Genomic DNA, 20,394 nt, shown 5'->3' with positions numbered 1-20,394 from the left:
CTTCCTCCCCAAACTTCCTGCTCCCCGCTAAGGCAAAAGACCCCGAGCCGTGTAAACCCTCTTGTCAGAACGCGAATTAATGTTTCCAAGATTTTTTCTCAAAAGAATTAAGAGCTCTAGAGGCGACCCTTCCACTCACTAGGGCACCATGTCAAAGGGACATGTCAAAGGGACTCGTCATGGCGATTTACAAGTATCACGAACGTGGACAGCGCTGTTAGAATGTAACTCGGGCTTGGTTTCATGCAGTCTTTTAAGGATTTCGTTGAGGCCCTGGAGACGTGACTAATTCTTCCCAGTTCATAGTGGGAAATACTTACTGGGCTTTGGTTGAGATAAAAAATAAAATAAAATAAAATAAAATAAAATAAAATAAAATAAAATAAAAACTAGACCCAAAGCTTCGTGTGGATCTTAAACACACACATACACACACACACACTCATACGCACACACACGCAAAATAAGCAAGAGGCAGTGACCTTCTCTGGACATCGCAGGCACCCCCTCGCTCCCGCGTTAAAATCACCAGAGTCAATTCCGGGCGTCCGTATCCACAATCAACCCCCGCCCCTTCCCCATTTCTCATCAAAAGACAGGAGAAACGTCATATTTTATATTTCTTTTCTCCACATCTGGGCATTTTCTTGTGCATCATACCCTAAACAAATATCCTCCTTTTAGATTCGTGTGCGCCTAGAAAGGTGTGGACCTGCGCCCCTCTTCCCCATAGCGACTGTGGTTGGAGAAACTCGCTCGGAGGACTAGTGTGCTGCGGGGGCCAAAACTCACGCTGCCCAGCCTTGGAGAGCTGGAGAACGGAGCGGGGTCCCGCCGAACCTGCGCTCGCAGAGAATGTTATCTTCACAGCAACTTAGCAAGCCCCACAGAACAGAAGTTAAAGCGTGATGGCACTATACCTTGCCCCGGGTTACTCAGGCGCCTGTCTCCCATTTTGGACATGCTGGAAATGTTGGATTTGGGGAGGTTTGCTTTGGCTGGGTTTGGGTTGTCTATATAAGCCCTGCTGGAGTACTGTACTGAGGAACGCGCCTTGATGGACTTGGGTGTTAATTAACGCGCGGCTAATTTGAGCTTCAGGAGCGGGAGGCGGCCGATAGCGCCGCGAGCCGCGAGGGGCCAGTGACCTCTAGTGGACATGAGGAGATATGCAGCGCGAGTGAGCACGTAGCGGAAAAAACTCCTTCCTGAGCCGCTGCTCGCTTTTCTCCTCTGAATCCAATGCAAGGCTGGGACAGGAGTCCCCAATTTAAGGAAGAAAGAGCCGTCAGCAAGTCGTGTCGAGCAAAGACCTTAGCTCTTCTGATGTATCTGAAATCTAAACGCCATTTAAGCGCTCTAGCACACACACATTGTTACTTATCAATTTTTCCAGCGAGAGAAGGAGAACGTATGTAAAGGGTTTGACAAGTGAGGGTAAATAACTTTGGTTTCTGAACCTAGAGAAAAGCAGGGCTTTCAAAGCCCTGGAGCCACTAGCCATTCAGGGAAAGGAGTCGGCATGTGATTCTGTAAACAAAGTTTATCAGTACTCGTAAGATTTTTCTTTTTTCTGTAAAGTATTAAAAAAAAAAAAACTTAAAACGCTTAGTTGGGTCAACAACAAGACAGTAGTCGAACAAATGATGTGTGGAAAGGTCCAGATGCTCCTGAATTCACACCCCTCAGGCAAATAAGAAGACAAAAATAAGAACAAAAGAACCCCTTCGCTTAACAAAAATAAAACAAAAGACTAGGAGGAGAAAATGATTTTTTTTTTAACCTTCATTTATTTCATTAGTTAGATAAACTAGTGCAGAAGTTTTTGCAAAGATCGTCCTGGTTCTGCAAGCGACAAAATCAAACCATGGACGTGGTAGTTCAGACAGAATACCGTTTTTCAAAATAAACCAAAGTCTGCATTTTATCCCTCCCCATCCCACAGACTGCAAAGGACTGTGGAAGCTGGCGAGGCCCAATAAAATCCCGCGACCCCACAGCCTCACAGGGTTCCACCGTCCAGTAGAGGCTAAGCTGACCTCGCAGACGGCCGCGCCCGCTTGGGCCCTTCCTCCCGGGTCTTGTTCCACTGGCGTTTGAGGATTTCTTAGTCTCTTTCTTCCCTGGTACTCTTCCCCCGAGGGCAGAAGTCTGAACTACTAGCAGCTACCAAGCTCTTGGAGCGGGAACTTGGAGGTGATCCCCTCCCCGGGAGTCCGTCCCAGCTCTCCTCCCTTCTGTGCCTGGCGGTTCTGCGGTACCAGAATCTGTCCTCAAGGGTTGGGGGAGGGGTAGATATGGGGGATCCGAGACAATGCCGCTTTCCAAACTGTGAGCACAGCCCGCTTGGGGTTGGTTTCACATCGCCCAGGACTGGGGTTCCACGCCTGGAGCGCAATTACCCTGTTGCGCCCGCACGCGCTGCGGGAAGCTCATCTGGGACCCTCGGTCGGGGACCACCGCGTTAGTGAGGGACAGCCGAGTCGGGGGACAGTCTCTCCTGGTGGACAGTATAAAGTTTGGACCCCAGGGGAAGGAAGAGCGGAACTGGACGTTGCAGGAGGCTAGAGAGCAATGTTTTCTCTCTGAACTTTTCCTTCTCCACTTTGCGCCTTCGGAAAGGGCCTGGGAGTTAACAGAGGTCGGGAGGCTGCTGTAAGAGCGAAACGTCGCCCCACTTGGCGGTGACCGGGTCTCGCAATAGGCTCGGGTCACAGGAGGAGGGGGTAGGAGTTCAGCTCCGCCGAGGGAGGGAGCTACCGTCCCCTCCTTTCTCGGCCGGAGAAGTTAAGGGTCTCCGGTGAATGAGACCGTCCAGGGCCAGAAGTCAGTGGTGGCTATACTCGGAACAAGGCTGTCAGTTCGCAGTGAGGGAAAACGCGTAACCTGGCAGGATGAGGAACACGCGATGAAAATGAGCCCAGGGAAACCGAAGATTTCTAAGAGCTGTATTTTATTGTGGACCAAAGAAAGGACTGAGAACTGCTTAAGGGAAATAGCATTTATAAAGCCCAAACATTAAATATATATTACAACAGAAATACAATTTTAATAGATATAACTGAGTTGTAATAGTTTAAGAAGTGATCTTTTCAGAAAACTAAACAGTGAGCAAAACAATGTTCAATTTTAAAACGCCCAGACGTGACTCACACAGCAACCGCCTATGGGAGAGCAGTAGCTTTCCTTGACCTTCCCTACACTGAGCCCAGTGAGTTCCCTGTAACCTCAGAGCAGAAAAATCCACCAACTTTGGAATCGAGTCAGAAAAACAAAACAAACAAAACCGTGCAGACCCCCAAGTAAGGATCCACTAACATTCCTGACTGCCTTGCTTAACTCCATGCCCCCGGGAAGTGGCGCGAATCACTCTTGGCACCACTTGGGGCGCAAAGAAAGGACCCACCACCGGTTGGCCAGGCAACCGCACACCTGAGGCAAGAGGACTTGAAGTGGAGAACAAACTGTGCTCAAGTTCCAGCAGTCTTCAAACCAGAGTCCAGATTAGCTTGGTCCCTTGAAAATTGGGCACTCACTTTTGGCCACGTAGCTGCCCTGTTCACCCTGCCACCAGAAACAAAGTGAACGCTCTTCTTTTCTCTGTAAGCTGGAACATACCAAGGGCATACCTGAGCCTACCAGGCCCAGAGCACCCCATTTCAGGCCCAAATGTGCCAGTTTTACCCTTACTGGGGGTGCGCACTGCAGCCTTCATCAACCAACTTCTAAGTGGGCGCCGATGAGGAGCAGCCTCACGCTTTTTCTGAAGAGAGAAGGTAGAGAGAGCTGCGGGCGTTCGGTGTGGCCCTGTGACACCAGGCTGCTATCCCAGACTATGGCACGTCTTCGCCAGAAAAGCAGCGACCGAGTTATTTCCCGGTTGACAATGCCCAGCAGCCGGGCCCGGTTATTATAGGGGTTATTAGAGGGGTCGCCCTCTTCTCTAATGGTTCATGTTCAGGGTTTTCCCCCAGTAGGATTTAGAAAAGACTGGACTTGAACAGTTGACCTCCCAGAGCCTCTGAGAACCTGGCCCCTGAATCTTCTCCCCTACACTCCCCCTCCCACCCCCACCCCGTTGTACCTCAGCTGCTAGTGCGGATGGAGAGACTCAAAGACAGAGAAGCACCCCCCATCGGCCACCACCCGCTGGGAACATGATCGACAATCTTTCCCAGTTTCTTGTGGAAAATGTTCACACGTTCACACAAAATCTGGAGTCTGAGATAATAGGTGATGAGCCGTCCTGGGAACTGTGTCGCAGGCTGAGGACATCCAAGACCTGGCGCGCCTCGGGTCGGAGGAGCTGGAGGGGGCGACCCGAGGCCTGGCGTCCCGGCTCTGCGCTGGGAGGTGGTGCTGGCTGTTTCTCTCTGCTCCCAACTATTACATTTCTGTTTTCCTTCGTCTTGGCTAGAGTTATACACTTTATGTGTGGGGCGATTTAGAAAATAAAATTGGACTATATAAGCTATTCCATATATAAAAAAGAACCGGAAAAGCCTCGCATTTTTTCTCTTGTGTTTTCCTCACTTTTCTTTTTCTCAAACTGCAACATTTTAGTGCTTGAATGGCGGACCCGCCGGAGACTGAGGCACGGAACGGAGGTCTGAAAGTGAATTTTTCAATGTCTAATTTACCCTTGAAATCATATTCCATCTTAAATGACCAAGATGATGATAATCTGAGCAGTAATACTAGTAGATCTTCCTGATCTACAGTGCGGCTTGGAGAAGTCTTGGGAATCAAACAGCATTAACTTAGATTCCTGTTTTACAACTTTTCAATGAGGGAGGAGGATATCGAATACCTCACTCAGTCTTCGGGAATGCAGCCTTCAAAAACCCTTACAAGGCCGGGAGCGGTGGCTCACGCCTGTAATCCTACCACTTTGGGAGGCCGAGGCGGGCGGATCACGAGGTCAGGAGTTCAAGACCAGCCTTGCCAACATGGTGAAACCCTGTCTCTACTAAAAATACAAAAATTGGCTGGACATAGTGGCGCGGGCCTGTAATCCCAGCTACTCGGGAGGTTGAGGCAGGAGAATATCTTGAACCGGGACCCGGGAAGCAGAGGTTGCAGTGAGCCTAGATCGCGCCACTGCACTCCATCCTGGGCTACAGAGCGAGACTCTGTCTCAAAACAAAACAAAACAAAACAAAACAAAACAAAAGAAGAAGAAAGAAAAGAAAAGACAACACCCTTGTGAGCCGCCTAAGAACCCTCCGGTGAGCATCTTATCCCCACACTGGCGCTGCCACCCGCACGGACCTTCCTACTTCGCACTGTTCCAGTTTCTCTACGTACTTTTCAGCCCATCCTTGGAGTTGCTCTATAAGGAGGACTTTCAGAGTGAAACTCCACAGTGCTGCTCAAAGACACGCTTACGACGCCCCGGGATGGAGGGAGGACTGAGCTTGGACTGGAATTCCTGGAACAGACGAGGGCTTGTGAGCTTGGCCCAGGCACTGAAGACTGCATACTCTTCCCGACAAGGGCACCTGGGTCGAAAGAAGGTGGAGCGGGTCTTCTGCAAAGGCGAGCCCCTGGAGAACGCTGCCCCACCCCACCCTGTGAGCGTGGACGAGTAATAATCTCCTGGCCTCAGTTTCCCCCCTCTGCTTTAGATGAATTTTAAGAAACTTAATTTTTTTCTAAGATGATTTTCCCTACATATTTCTTGTCCCCCTCACTGCCATTCCCGCCCCTCCCCCCAATACATTGTAGATATTTTTCCTCCTATGGTGAATTTTAAACGACCACAAAAGTTTGCATAAGTCAGAATTTACCTGCCCATATATTTCTGTTGAAGATTGAAAATTGTTTTTATGTGACAAGTTTTATTTCTATTGATTTTTAAAAGTTTCATCTGGAAAGAATTTGGCTCATGAGCTAAATAATATAGTTACCATTTACTTAATAATTTTTAAGCTCTAGGCATTGAGGTAAATGTATTATATATTTTTTCTTAGTCTGAGAACAACCATGTAAAATAGGGGTTTCCTTCTGTTTTTCTTCCTCCCTCTCTTCTTTCCAATTTGAAAACTTAGGCAGAGATATTAAATGGCTTTCACAAAGGTATAGAGCTAGTATGTGGAGGAGGCAGAGTCTGAACACAAATACCAAACCCTAAGTGGAAGCTCTTAGCAGAGGTCAAGCAGGTTTTCAAGTGAAACTATAACTGCTGAAGAGTAACCCTTCAACCTATGATACTTGGTTGCCCATTATAAAGGAAAGCTGTGTAGTAATTTGACTTTATATACCTTAAGAAATAATCAGGGCCAAAAAAAAAAAAAAAATCCTAAAAATAATCTTTAGTTGTTAAGCAATCATCATATCGCTAGTTGTAGTACTGTTATTCATATTTTGCAACTGTTTATACATTATGAGACAAAGCAAATAGATCATTATATTGGTGTCTTACAGAACTGAAATTTTTCGTTATAAGAAAAAAGGAGATACAGATGGATGATTATGGAAATCAAATAAAAATCTTATAGCCCGGAAAAGAAAAAAAAAAAGGAAAGGTATGGTTAAGAAACAAGAGTAGAAGCTGTGAGTAGTTGCTACCACTACAGAAAGCTTGAAACAGACTTGTATTCCCACCACAATCAATGCTTCTCACAGGAGCACAGTGAAACCTCTGTCATGTTAATTCTGGCAATCTCTATTTCTTCTGGGTCATACCATCAAACCTCTGAAAGAAATTCAAACATTTTGCCACTCTCTTTGACTGTTTATTTTTTTAAATCTGAGATTACAATTGTGGAACACATAGTGAATTGGTATAAAGAGGAAAATCAAGCACCGGGAATAAAGATTATAAAAGAGTGAGCTCTTTGAAAATTGTTGGTAATAGACCAATCATGCCAACACACAAATAATTAAATAATACTTTAATGAAATTTCATATTTTTAATAAATTGCTTTCATCTTGTTAGTTCTGTTCTAGAATATCTTTGTATTTAACATAAATGAGATAAAATTACAAAAAAGAGGCTTATCCTCTATTTTATATTATAACATGCGTAAAGTAAAATTTCAAAAATTTAAATAAATGTGTCAGAATATTCATGGAAAGTATTCATTTGTGAGATTATGTACTTATTTGAATAAAGTGTCTTTTACAATATATTTGGATTCTTTTTTATTTCTCTGCTTCTTCCTTTTTTCCTCCTCTATCTCTCATCCTCATTTTTCTCCTCCTCATCCTTTTTCCCTTTCTTTTCCTCCCATTCATTTTGTCATTGGAATCTATTTCTGAGACACATGAGAAAATGAACCTCATTAGTTTATTTTTTCCTTAAAATGGTATTTTTGAAAACAATAAAAAAAGCAAAAGATGTCACCTTCAACTGAGGATGATATGCCAATTTGAATAGCATATCCTCTGACTGTTGCAGATACTCAGAACAAAGAAGGTCTTCAATGGCAGTTATTTTTTAAAATGTTGTTTTACAGTCACATTCGATTTACTACTAGGTTATGCTCGAATTAAAATAGCTGATACCATAATACTAAATACTAACATTTTAAAGCTATTGTTATGATGTATTTGCCATTGCCATTACTTTTAAAACCAAGGGAAGCACAAAGTCTGGTAAGACACAATCAGCATTGAGATATAATCACAGCACACACAAAAGAGAAATGTAATGTATCATAGCCCCAGAAAAATGGCATTCATCTGTTTTGTAATCTCTCAGATTCGATTGCAGCAAGGAAATATTTATACTTTCATGCAAAAACACATGAGAACCACGGTTTAGGATGGCTAAAATTTTGAGCAAAAAATAGTTTTGTCTTCATCAAGTATTATGTATTGAGATTTTTTTGTTTTTCTCCTTCATCAACAAACTTGGCTTACTTTTCTTCTAATCTTTCAGTGTCCTGCTGTTTATTTCCCAAGGTAAAGACTAGATCATTAGAAAAAATGAGCCCAGGCTAATGTATTGATGGTTATAAATGTGTTAATGTCCATATCTTTGGCCACAATTCCTTCAAGCTTTTCAAATCAGATATGAATCTTAATGAACATGTTTGGAGGGAATACTCTTTGTTGTCTAACTTCAGTAAGGGGAACATAATGGTATACTATATAACACTCACTCTTTTAAGGCTGGCCTGTCATAAATGCTTAAATACTCATCAGTACAATTATGACGAAAGCCCATTAGGGAAAGAATGGAAACCTAGCATATCTGGAACATAAGTAGCTGAATTAAAAAAATAGCTAAGACAGATTTAAAATTTAGACAGTAGAAGGCCCATTTATAATTCTTAGACATTAATTTTAAAAGATAATTCAATGACAATTTAAATTATTGGGCTTGTGCTAGAAAGAAGACTACTCTTCTCCTATGTTAAAGCCACATTCACCTTTCTGTTCCCAGAACACTTGCTTCTTCCCTTTATAATTGGCATTCTCCATGCCTGGAACACTTCCTGCAGAAATTAACATGATTGCATGCTCATTGCATTCTCAGGAAGCATTCCTAGGCCAAACTAGCTCAACCCACTACCCCATCACTCTCTACTACATTTGTATTTTAAAAATAGAATCTGTAATAATCTGAAAGAGCTTTGTTTCTATATTTGTTTATACTTTTTAATATACTTCTCTTTATTGCAAGGAACACCAAGAGGTCAGGGACTTTGCCTGCCTTACTCATTACACAGCAGATACTCAGTCAACATTGAATAAATGATTAAATATGTCTATTTGTGATATAGGTCATCTTTTGGATATCTCGATCATTAGCCATTCTTCATTTGTATGTACTATGCATACAAAAAAAGCACCAGTTCTTGTTTGTTTTCTAGTAACAATACGTTTCTTAACCAGAAGCTAAAGGGTTTGGGAGAAGGCAGAACCTGGTTTAGAAATTAATGCAGATAAATAGCTGGTTGGAAAGAATGCTTGATACGTACACCATTTCTTTTAGAAGACAACTTGCTAGTAGCAAGGGATTGTGTTATGTATAGATTTTACAAAATATCAAGAGTAATCACTGAATACTTGCATTCATTTATTCATTAATTCAGCACATATCCATAGTGTGGCACTCTATGGTTGGTGCTATGCACACAAAAACAATTAACATGATTCTTTCTCTCAGAAGTTTGAGGTACAGTGATAGTCACCATTCTTTTAGGTAAAACTGTAAGCAGGAAAACTAAACTGCAGTGCATCTAGTCATTTTTCCACTTGCTTTCATTTCCTTCCTTCTTTAGGCACCCTGTGTATCTGGCTGTCCTTGCTTATTGAATCAACTATAGAAAAGTATCTGATAAAATTTCACACTAAAGTGTAAGAGATTTATACTGGCTATGTCCTAGAGGTGTTTACCTTATATCAAATTAGAAAGCAAATGAGAAGCTCTCTAATTATGGACTTTCCAGACCAAGCAGGAGAAGGTAGAATTATTTAGAATTATTTTTAAAGCCACTGTTCCCGAAATCACACTGCCTAGGAAATTGATTAATTTGCTTATTTATTAACTTTGAGAACTTTACATTGAGCAACAAAAGGAGTTTTCTGTAAGATATAATTGGTGAGACTCCATGGACACTTCTCAAGCTAAGTAAGTTTCTTCAATGCATTTAACATTTGGAGGGAGGATACTTTTAGTGTGCTCCTTTCTCTTTTTTCTTCCCTTTCCTTCTTTTCTTCCTCCCTTCTTTCTCTTTCCTCCTTCTCCTTTCTCCTCATCCTCTTACTGATCCTTCTCCCCTCTTGCTCTTCCTCCTTTTCTCTTCCTTCTGTTTCATTTTGCTCTTACTTTCTCTCCTGGAAATCCTGAAGATATGAGGAAATGTTACAAGAAAAAAAAAAAAAAAGAAGAAGAAGAAAGAGAGAGATTTTCAGGACTTAGTCAGCATGACCAGGCAGTCAGAGGCGATGAAGAAATTGCTTGGAAGGAATAGGTTGGTGCTGGGGTCTATTCAGTTGTTGTCCTCTCCTTGTGGCCTGACTAGGGAACTAGTTAATGATAGAAGTGGGGTGTTTCCTAAGCTTAGATGCTTGAATTATTCATTAGTCAAAAGTAAATTACCATTTAGAGGCAGGTGACACACGTTTTCTCGAACAATTATTATCACTAATCATCATTTTCCACGGTAATTTGTATGCTCTCATTAATAGCCCTTGATTTCTATGTAAATCCTTTCCATAAAACTGCCACAAGATGGAAGTTTTTTTACTGGCTCTCTTTACCTCTTGATATATTTCTTGGCATTTTGGCATTCCTCATCTGGCACTCGATGGCTGGGTTTTCAGATTAGGCTGACTGTTGACATGCCCATATAAAACATTCTTTCATTGAGCATATTGCATTTGTAAAGGAGGCTACCTTCTCCCACCTTCTGCCATATTGTGCCCATATTTTTTTATGTCAATTGTCCAAACATTGACTCTCACATTTTCCCCCTTTTGATTTTTCATTGTGCGCCACATTTGACACTTTAACTACTTTTACTAGTTGCCCATGCCTTGTCACAAAGACTGAAACTGACACAGGCTTTGCCTAAACAGTTGCCTTGAATAAGTATATTTTTCATATGGATATCCCCTTCAAATTCTTTAGAACACCTTGGATACTTTTCTACTAATCTTTTCTTACCGTTATATGGGCTCCAGGACTCAGCTAAGTGAAGGGAACTATCATTCTTTGTAACAGTTATTTCATACCGACAGTAAATTTTTAAATGAACCCCAGAAAGTGTTCTTGAGATTAGCTAGTTCATGGCACCTTGTGGCTTGTGTTCCTGTCTGGCTCCTGAGGGAATTATCCAGTTTGATTGAATAATTGCTGATAATTCTACTAAATTGAAAGAGCTCCACTTTGATCTAATACAATATCTAAAATTTTTACTTTTAGAATAAACCTCATTACACTGGTGAGGAGAGGGATGGACACCCTAGAAAGAGTCAATGCATTAATTTTCAGCATTTACAGGTTAAGTGACTCTTAAGTCATTCAAGAGTCGCTTAGCCTGTGAATGAGACCTGTAAATGAGACCATCTCATTCAAGTCCTGGCTCTCTGATTTACCAATGGGGTGACCCTATGGCAAGTTAATTCACCTTCTCCCTCAATTTTTATCACCAGTAAAAAAGCTTTACTAATTGTGCTTATCTCACACTGTTGTTATGAGGATTCAATGAGTTAATGCCTGAAAACCTGAAATTAGTGCCTGGCATCTAGTAAGTATATCTAGTGTCAGCAATGACTGTGATGATGATGGTGCGGATGGTGGTACATGAATAGTTTTCCTAGAACAAACAAGGATGATGCCTTAGTGAAACAGACACAAATGTATAATATTTTTTATCTCCAAAATTGGGTAAGAATGGTCTGAAGGACAGGTGATATTGTTTGGATATTTGTCCCCACCCAAATTTCATGCTGAAGTGTAATCCCCAAAGCTGGAAGTGGGGCCTGGTAGGAGGTATTTAGATCCTGGGAGTGGATCCCTCATGGCTTGGTGCTGTCTTCATGATAGGGAGTTCTAGCAAGATATGGTCATTTAAAAGTGTGTGACACCCCCACCCCTGCACCAGCCCCACTCTCTCTGGCTTGCTCCTGCTGTTGCCATGTGACTTGTCTGCTCCCCCTTTGCCTTCTGCCATGATTGTAAGTTTCCTGAGGTCTTCCTAGAAGCCAAGCAGATGCCAGCACCATGCTTCCTGTATAGCCTGCAGAATCTTGAGCCAATTAAACCTCTTTTCTTTATAAATTTCTAGTCTTAGGTATTTCTTTATAGCAATGCAAGAACAGCCTAACAGAACAGATATTTCCTGTGAAGAGCAGGCCTAGGTAAGTATCTCTAAGAGAAAGTCCTAGGTGGCCCCAAAATCCTGACATTGCTGAGGAGTGTATTGTGCCTGATCCTTACAAGTGTTCAAGGCAAGCATTGTGACTAAGCACTCCTGCAACAAGCATTCCTTGTTAAAGACTCTGAAGAGAAGGTGGTTTAGTGAAGGGGTTGAGTGACTTTTCCCTAAAGAAGCTTTGCAGCCTTAGCAGAGCTATGCTTTTCATGACCCCTTTCTGGAATCAATTTCATGGTTACAAATTATGCACGAACATCCCCAGTTGGTTTTCTACATTAAAAATACTGCCTCAGTTTTGAATTTTACCTGAAGGCTGGTTACACCAAGCTCTTGCCTGTCATATTTTTAATGCATTAAGTCTGTATTCTGGCTCATTGTTGAGTCTTGTCATTTTGGCCAGAAAATGTAACTGCAGTGCTACTGACATTGTCCTAATGGTGTCTTTACATAAAATACAATTTTCTTAAACAAGGAAGAGAAGTAGCTTCAAGATCAGTGGCACCAACACTGTAAAGTGAGGGTTTTAACTTCACGACCTATTCAAACAGTTATCTGTGTCAGCATACGTGTGTGTGCACACACACAGACTTCAGAGACACAGGCAGAGAAAAACACAGGATAACATTCCACATCATTGTGAAGCTTCCAGAAGTATGAAGCTCAGGATTACATCTCAACACAGAGTACTGTTACAATATCCAACCTGCTCCTCCTCCTTTTGACATTTCTAAAGAAGCAAAAGAGCTCCTGCTGTTCAGGCACTGCAGGAGAGGAACATACACTAGCTGTGCCCAAAGGGGTTTGCATTGTAAGCTGGATGAAAATAACTTCTCTATCTTTACTTGGAAAATTATTTTTTTTCCACATAAAATAAACACAGCAGAAAAACATGTCATTTCAGGAACATAGTGTTTCACAGACCCGTAAGTCACTGCCATCACAATTTAAAAATCAATTCTGGCATGCTGAATTGAAAAAACTGGGAAGAACCAGTTAGAAGAGGTATATAAATATAAAATCTAAATGTAAGAAACAACAACACAGGACGCTGAGGCAGGAAGATTGCTTGAGCCAGGAGTTTGAGATTACAGTGAGCTATGACTGTACCACTGTACTTCAGCCTGGGTGACAGAGTGACACTCTGTCTCTAAAAAAAAAAAAGAAAAGAAAAAGGAAAGGAAAGAAAGGAAAAGAAACAGCAACAACGCAGTCATTAATACACAATAGATAAGTTTTCCTTGATCTGAAGTCTTTGCTTTTAGAAAAATGTTATACATTTAATTGAAGTAAATAAAGAAAATAACCTGTAGTATTTTGCACACTAAAAGCCTTGATTTTTGCGTAACTTTTAAGTATATGTTTTATTTTAACCTAGAGTTCCATTTTGATATTACTTATGACAACCCATGTGTTACTGCTATTGCTATCATATAAGCTACTTGCTTCAGTTGGCAGAGGACGAGAAGTAAATTAGTCAAGGTGTATGGTTGGATTCCTGTCCAGTAAGAACTAGTTGACTTGACTCTTTGCCAGAGCAACAGATTATATTTCGAACTCTTCTCAACAACAGAGGCTATTCCTTTTTTTGTTTGTTTGTTTGAGATGGAGTCTCCCTGTCGCTCAGGCTGGAGTTCAGTGGCGAGATCTCAGCTCACTGCAAGCTCCGCCTCCTGAGTTCAAGTGATTCTCCTGCCTCAGCCTTCTGAAAAACTGGGACTACAGGCACCCACCACCATGCCCAGGTAATTTTTGTATTTTTAGGAGATATGGAGTTTTGTCATGTTGGCCAGGCTGGTCTCTAACTCCTGACCTCAAGTTTACCCCCGCATCAGCCTCCCAAAGTGCTGGGATTACAGGTGTGAGCCACAGCGCCCGGTCAACAGGGGCTATATTTTAATCAATTATTTGATTTTCCAAAGTACCAGAAATCATGCTGTTCTGCACCTAGGATTTAGCAACTATTTGCTTAGGGAAGAAAAAAAGCAAAGAGAACATCACAGTCATCTCTCGGTCTTCTCTTGGTCATGTCCTTTGGTTACAAGTGGCTAACAGGATCATCTTCTGTGCTCAGCAATTATCTTCTTTTCATGGTCAAAGTCTAACAGAATTTACACACTCAGTTACTTAAGAACTTAGGAAAAGTTACTTCAAACTTTTTTGCTATGTTGTTCCTATTTCCCAGATACATGTATTTTATAATAGAAGAATGAGAAACTCATCAGTCAACTATTTCAAAATCTTTAATATTCAGCAGTAGAGGGCACTGATCTGTAGGGGAAAATGCAAATGCACACATGAGAACATGTAATTCCTTCTTTCCGGTATTCTTATTTAACCTCACATTTATGTGTAGTAATGGTGCACAAAATTACAAGTTACCTAGTTTGTACCTGATTCATTGACTTAAGATAGTTGAAGATTCTAACTTGCTTTAACATTTTTTTTAAGCCAACTTAAAGCACTCTGACTTCTTTCAGCTTATAGAGAGATGTTCTTGCTGGTATAGCAGACTTACATTATTCAATTAGCTGAAACACTCTCAAACTGGTCCCCAGAGGGGCTGGGTAAAACAGCATGCAACATACAGGAGACTGGATTTGTAAGTAGAATACAACAACCGATAGCAAATAACTTGGGTATGTGTCAAGTGTAAAGTGAGGAGCATGTTTCTGCAGAATTACTCACTTACTATGGGTGGAGGGAACCTCTCTTACAAAACTATGAAACCCTTAAGTACATATGTGTAAGTTTATGTGGAAATACTGCATAGATTATCTAGGAATGGGACATTATTATCTGCTCATAGAATTGACATGAGAAATAATATTAACCTATCCGTATGCTTACAAGACTACAAATAAAATGGTAAAATTCTATTGTATTTCTTCTTTCAAAATTCAACTTTGGATGGAATTGGAGACCATTATTCTAAGTGAAGTAACTCAGAAATGAAAACCAAGCATCCTGTGTTCTCACTCATAAGTGGGAACTAAGCTATGAGGACACAAAGGCATAAGAATGATACAATGGACTTTGGGGACTCAGGGGAAAGGGTGGGACAGGGGCAAGGGATAAGACTACGATAAAAAATTAATTAAAATTGCAAATAAATAAATAAATTTCAGCTTAATTTTATTTTTATGCATCTAAAAATAAAAATTATGGGCCAACATGGTGGCTTACGGCTGTAATCCCAGCACTTGGAGAGATTGAGGCGGAAGGATTGCTTGAGCCCAGGAGTTTGAGACCAGTCTGGGCAACATGAGGAGACCCAAGTCTCTACCAAAAACAAACAATAAAAAAAAAAAAATTGACCAGATATGGTGGCACATGTCTGTAGTCCCAGCTACAAGGGGGCTGAGGTGGAAAGGTCGCCTGAGCCCAGGAGTTCGGACTTAGAGTGAGCTATGATCATGCCACTGCACTCCAGCCTGGGCAACAGAGTGAGACCCTGTCTCAAAATAAAATATAAAATAAAATAAAATATAAAATGAAATAAAATACAAATTATGATAGAAATTATTGGTTTTGAGAACAATGAAAATATTATGTTAGTTGCTAATCTTAGATTGAACTTAAGTCCTTAAGTTTTTCATAGTAATCAAGGAGTTTATTCGAGACCAGAAAATATTATCATAGTTTAAAAATTATTTTTTGGACAAGTGCAGTGGCTCACACCCGTAATCCTAGCACTTTGGGAGGCTGAAGCAGGTGGATCTCTTGAGGTCAGGAGTTCAAGATCAGCCTGGGCAACATGGTGAAACCCTGTTTCTGCTAAAACTACAAAAATTAGCCCAGTATGGTGGCTTGTGTGCCTATAATCTCAGCTACTCGAGAGGCTGAGGTGGGAGAATCACTTGAGCCTGCGAGGTGGAAGTTGCAGTGAGCAGAGATTGCATCACTGCACTCCAGTCTCGGCGGTAGAGTGAGACACTAAGTCAAAAAAAAATTATTTTTGAGGGTAAAATATTTCAAATGTGCAGAAAAATGCTAGTGAAATAACAGAATATCAAACATTTATTAACCACCATTCACATTTGAAAGATCTTAATTTTCATGTAGCCTTTTTAAAGAAAATGAATAAGTAAAATTTATCCCTCCACCTTCTAATCCTGTCTACTCTCCTTTTCTTTCTTTCCAGAGGTAGCCACTCTTTAAAAGTTAATCTATATTCCTCCTGTGCATTTTGGAAATCTTTTACTACATATTTATGTATCTAGACATTTGCTTTTTCTCCAAAACTTGTGTTTTCAAGATTTTTCCATGTTGATGCATGCAAAATAACTGTCCATCAGTAGAGGAAATGAAAAACGATGGCTCATTCTTATATTAAGAGATATTAGGAATTACCATGGATAAAATAGATTTAAATGTATTAACATATTAAGCTATTTTTTTTTTTTTTTTTTTTTTGTTTTTTTTTTTTTTTTTTTTTTTTTTTGAGATGGAGTCTCTCGTCTGTCGCCCAGGCTTGTGAGTGCGGTTGGCTCAGATCTCACTCACTGCGAAGCTCCCTCCGCCTCCCAGGTTCACGCCATTCTCCTGCTCCGCCTCCCAAGTAGCTGGGGACTACAGGCGCCGCCACCTCGCCCGGCTAGTTTTGTATTCTTTAGTAGAGACGGGGTTTTCACCGTATTAGCCAGGATGGTCTCGATCTCCTGACCTTGTGATCCGCCGTTCGGCCTCCCAATAGTGCTGGGATTACAGGCTTGAGCCACCGCGCCCGGCCTAAGCTATTTTTTAAACCAATTTAAAGATCCCAACAGTCTTGGAATACTTTATTTTATTCATATAATTCATTCACTAATTCATGAAATATTATTGGGAGTTGCTTCTGTGCCAGGTACCATTCTAGCAGCTTAGGGTGCCACAGTGAACAAAATAGATGAAGCCCCATTTTGGCTAGTTTGCCACCTGGAACATGTACCAGTTAGGCCAGCCTCTGGTTTGCTGCTGAGGGAAAGAAATAAGTATCATGCCCAGAAATGGTCAGGGTGGCATCCTAAAGTTTCAAAATCGGTATTGATAACCTCCCATTCTTTCTTGATCATTACCCAAGAGTCAAGCAAAGGAGATGAAACCTTTCTGTGGATGGCTACTTTCAAGGACTAGACTGCCTTACTTAGGTGTGCGGAGCAGGAGAATGTGAAGGAGAGGGAGTCAGAAATCCTTTTGTGTTGATTTTGAAAATGCTGTTCCAAGCCTCTACAATATCAAATGTCTGTAAATGGCTAGGTGCATGGAATACCCATCAAATACCTTGACCTTTGGCTCATTATTGGGTGGCCTTTGGGACAGCAGGCATACATTATGACTATTGATTATCTAGAAAGCTGAAAACATGAAATAGTTTGATTCAAAGACCATAAAGGTATGAGTAAAGTCAGATGATTAGTCTAGACTTGCAATACCATAACCTGAAACAGTGTCAACAGTCGTAAGGCATCAATGGTAGTCTAAGAGTGAATCAAAGGTCCAATATAATCAATTTTTCAGGTAAAGGCAGGGACAATGTCTATTGAAGTATAGTGAGTTCTTCATTGAAAGACCAATTTTTGGCAAAAGCCGTAAGTCTGGCATGCAGTGGTGGCATCTGCACCAGAAACATTGCTTTTTAATGTGTGCCCATTCCACGTGATGGCTGTGTTGCTATGTGTGATGCTATAATATATCCAGGTGACAATGGAGGCTGTCTGGAAAGTTCAGGCTTAGCAGCTTGATTCTAGTCATTCTCATTCAAAAATGAATCTTTACAAAGGCATGTACTGAGTGACCCAGATTATTCAATTGGCAACCACAATTTGTTTTTAGTTTGTTGCCCTTAAACAGGGCTGTCTTTATCCTGCCAGACCAGATGTCTAAGCCATTGGCTATAGACCGAGAATCAGTAAAAATACAACATGTGGCCCTCAGAAGTATTGTGTAAGGTAAGGATAATGGCTTTCAATTCAATTCATTGTGGTGACAGGTCCTTACCACAGTCTTTCAGTCTGCCATTGAAGCTGAACGATTACTGCCTCCCAGTAGATACTACCAGCTTTTGATTTAGTTAAATCATCAGTGAGCTAGGCCCAAATATTTAGGAAAACCTCTGTGAATAGGATTCCATTGAACTATTGGTTTTGCTTCCTGTGGTGGAGTCAGGGACAAGGAGGTTCCCACAGGGGTAGCTGCCACTTTTTCATGTAAAGCCAAAATGCTGCCAGGGTCAGGCTGCCTGTACTCTTGATATACCATTTCCATTTGACTCACAATGCCTGTTGGGCATTCCTAGCTTGTTAATCATCAGGTTGGAGTTGACTTGAACTAAAATGGGAATGGCAGGGCAGACAGTCACAATGCTTGCACAGCTTTCAACAAGACCTTAGTAGCAGGTTAAAAGCTTCCTTTTTTCACTGATGTTAGGCAGTGATGGTGTCTTGAGAGGTCCTGAAAATGACCTCTCTGAGAATCTGGCAACCTTTAACTCTTTAACCGAAGCTGTGATTTCTTTTCTCCTTCTGGGTTTTTATTGTTCTTGACCACCCTAAAGAGAGGGTGCATGCAGTGATTCCTGTATGGGTCCTGTCTATCATTGATGGAACAGGGAACTATAGGCATATACCACCTTAATTTCATTACATGTTCAGATATGGAAGTCACAACACTACATAGTAGTAGCATAAATGCCCCGCCCATAAGGTCACTTTAGTTTATGTTGTCTACTGTGAACTTTGCGTAGACTCCATCAGTTGAATTCAGGTGCATTTTTCCCTACAGGGATACAGGTCAAGGAGTCTAACACATGCGCATCAAGGGGTACAGTAGTAGTACCCAGATCATGCTATTCTCCAGCTGTGAGGTTGGGAGGTGCAGGGTTGCTGGTGAGGCTAGTCCATTGATGGGGATAGTAGGAGGAAATGTAATTCTTAGCCTTTTCATTCCCCTTGACCCTTGACTCTAGGATGGATATCTTAACCCCAGTGCTGCTTCCTTCTCTGTTCACCTTTGGCATCTGGAGAGTGCCTAGGTCCAGGGGTCCCTTTCTTTTTGTCCTTGTCTATGTCACTACATTTTGTCTTGTGAGCTTTCAGCCACCCAGCATCCAATGCCTCATTCTTGTTGCTAGGCAAGTTTGACTGCAGCAGAGACAGGCATGGCCAGCCCTGTGCAATCTGGCAAAACTTCGCATTCACGTTTGCTTTTGAGAGGCTGCCTGCTCATGGTGCAACCAAACTTCTAATGTTTACAGTTCACCTGAAGGTCTATATTGATGAGCAAAATCCCTATTTCTGACATCACTTATTTCAGTTTTAGAAATTGCTTGACTCCATAGCCACAGCCACACTACCTTTTAGCTGGAGTTTTCTGTTCCTTTGTAATGTTAATGTATCTTCCTCTGCCCTTTTTGTAGGAGAGTGAGCAACAACTAAGACACCATTTCTGTAGCTTGCTTCAATTTTAGCTCTCATTGTTTATCCTCATTAACAAGAAAACAGTGGGAACTCTTACCCACTTCTACCCATACCCCATCTACCACTTGGGCAAGAACGTTAGCTACTGGATTCCAGGGGGTCTTTTCATATCTTTGAATGAAAACTGTGGGAGCCTTGTTCTTCCTTTTTAAAAAAGAAACATGTTTCTGCCACCAACCCATTCCCCCACCAAAAGTTAGAAGTTATTGAGTAAGTCTGTTACTGTTTGATAAAGGTTGGCAGAAGACATGAGACTCCTAAGTCAGACAAAAGTATTTATTTCTCATGGCACAACAAACAGCATGAGCATCAACATATTTGCATTGATTCCTTTTGTCCGCAGTTCTGTGTGATATGGTGGTGTAATATAGCTCAGATGATTGCTATGCGCACAGTGGGTTCATGTAGCTGAGGATTGCTAAGTTTGGGAAATTCACCACTTTTATAACAAGCAGTAAAAAACCCCACTTTTTGTCTCAGAGGAAGATTTTACCCTATCCTTCAAGGCTGCTCACTGCAAATCCAACCTTGAGAAATGACCTGGTTAAAGAGTAGTCTGGTCTTGAGGCTGGGCGCAGTGGCTCACGCCTGTAACCCCAGCATTTTGGGAGGCTAAGGTAGGCAGATCACTTAGGGTCAGGAGTTCAAGACCAGCCTGGCCAACACGGTGGAACCCCGTCTCATGCCTGTAGTCCCAGCTACTCAGGAGGCTGATGCAGGAGAATTGTTTGAACCCCAAAGGCAGAGGTTGCAGTGAGCCAAGACCGCAATCCTGCACTGCAGCCTGGGTGACAAAACGAGAAGACTAGACTGGTCCTGCATTTGCATTCCTGGCAAACCCAACAAGATGTGTATCAATGGGAGAGACCCATAGAGGACTGTCTCCCAACAATAATACTTCTTCATAATAGTTTCATTTTTGAATCTGTTTGAACATATTTTAAATTATCTTTTAAAATTGCATTTAGAAATTTTTTAACATTTAGCTCATTACTCCTAGTGGTTGGTACCAGGTAAGGAGAGTAATCATTTACTATTCCCAGTTACTCCCTAGAACCTTTCAGCTCCGTTGGAGGTATATTCATTTTTCACTAAGATTCTGTGA

The sequence above is a fragment of the Rhinopithecus bieti genome, unplaced genomic scaffold (genome assembly GCF_001698545.2).
Source record: "Rhinopithecus bieti isolate Rb0 unplaced genomic scaffold, ASM169854v2 scaffold_17861, whole genome shotgun sequence".
NCBI classification, from domain to species: domain Eukaryota; kingdom Metazoa; phylum Chordata; class Mammalia; order Primates; family Cercopithecidae; genus Rhinopithecus; species Rhinopithecus bieti.
Note: the sequence above shows the minus strand (reverse complement) of the source record.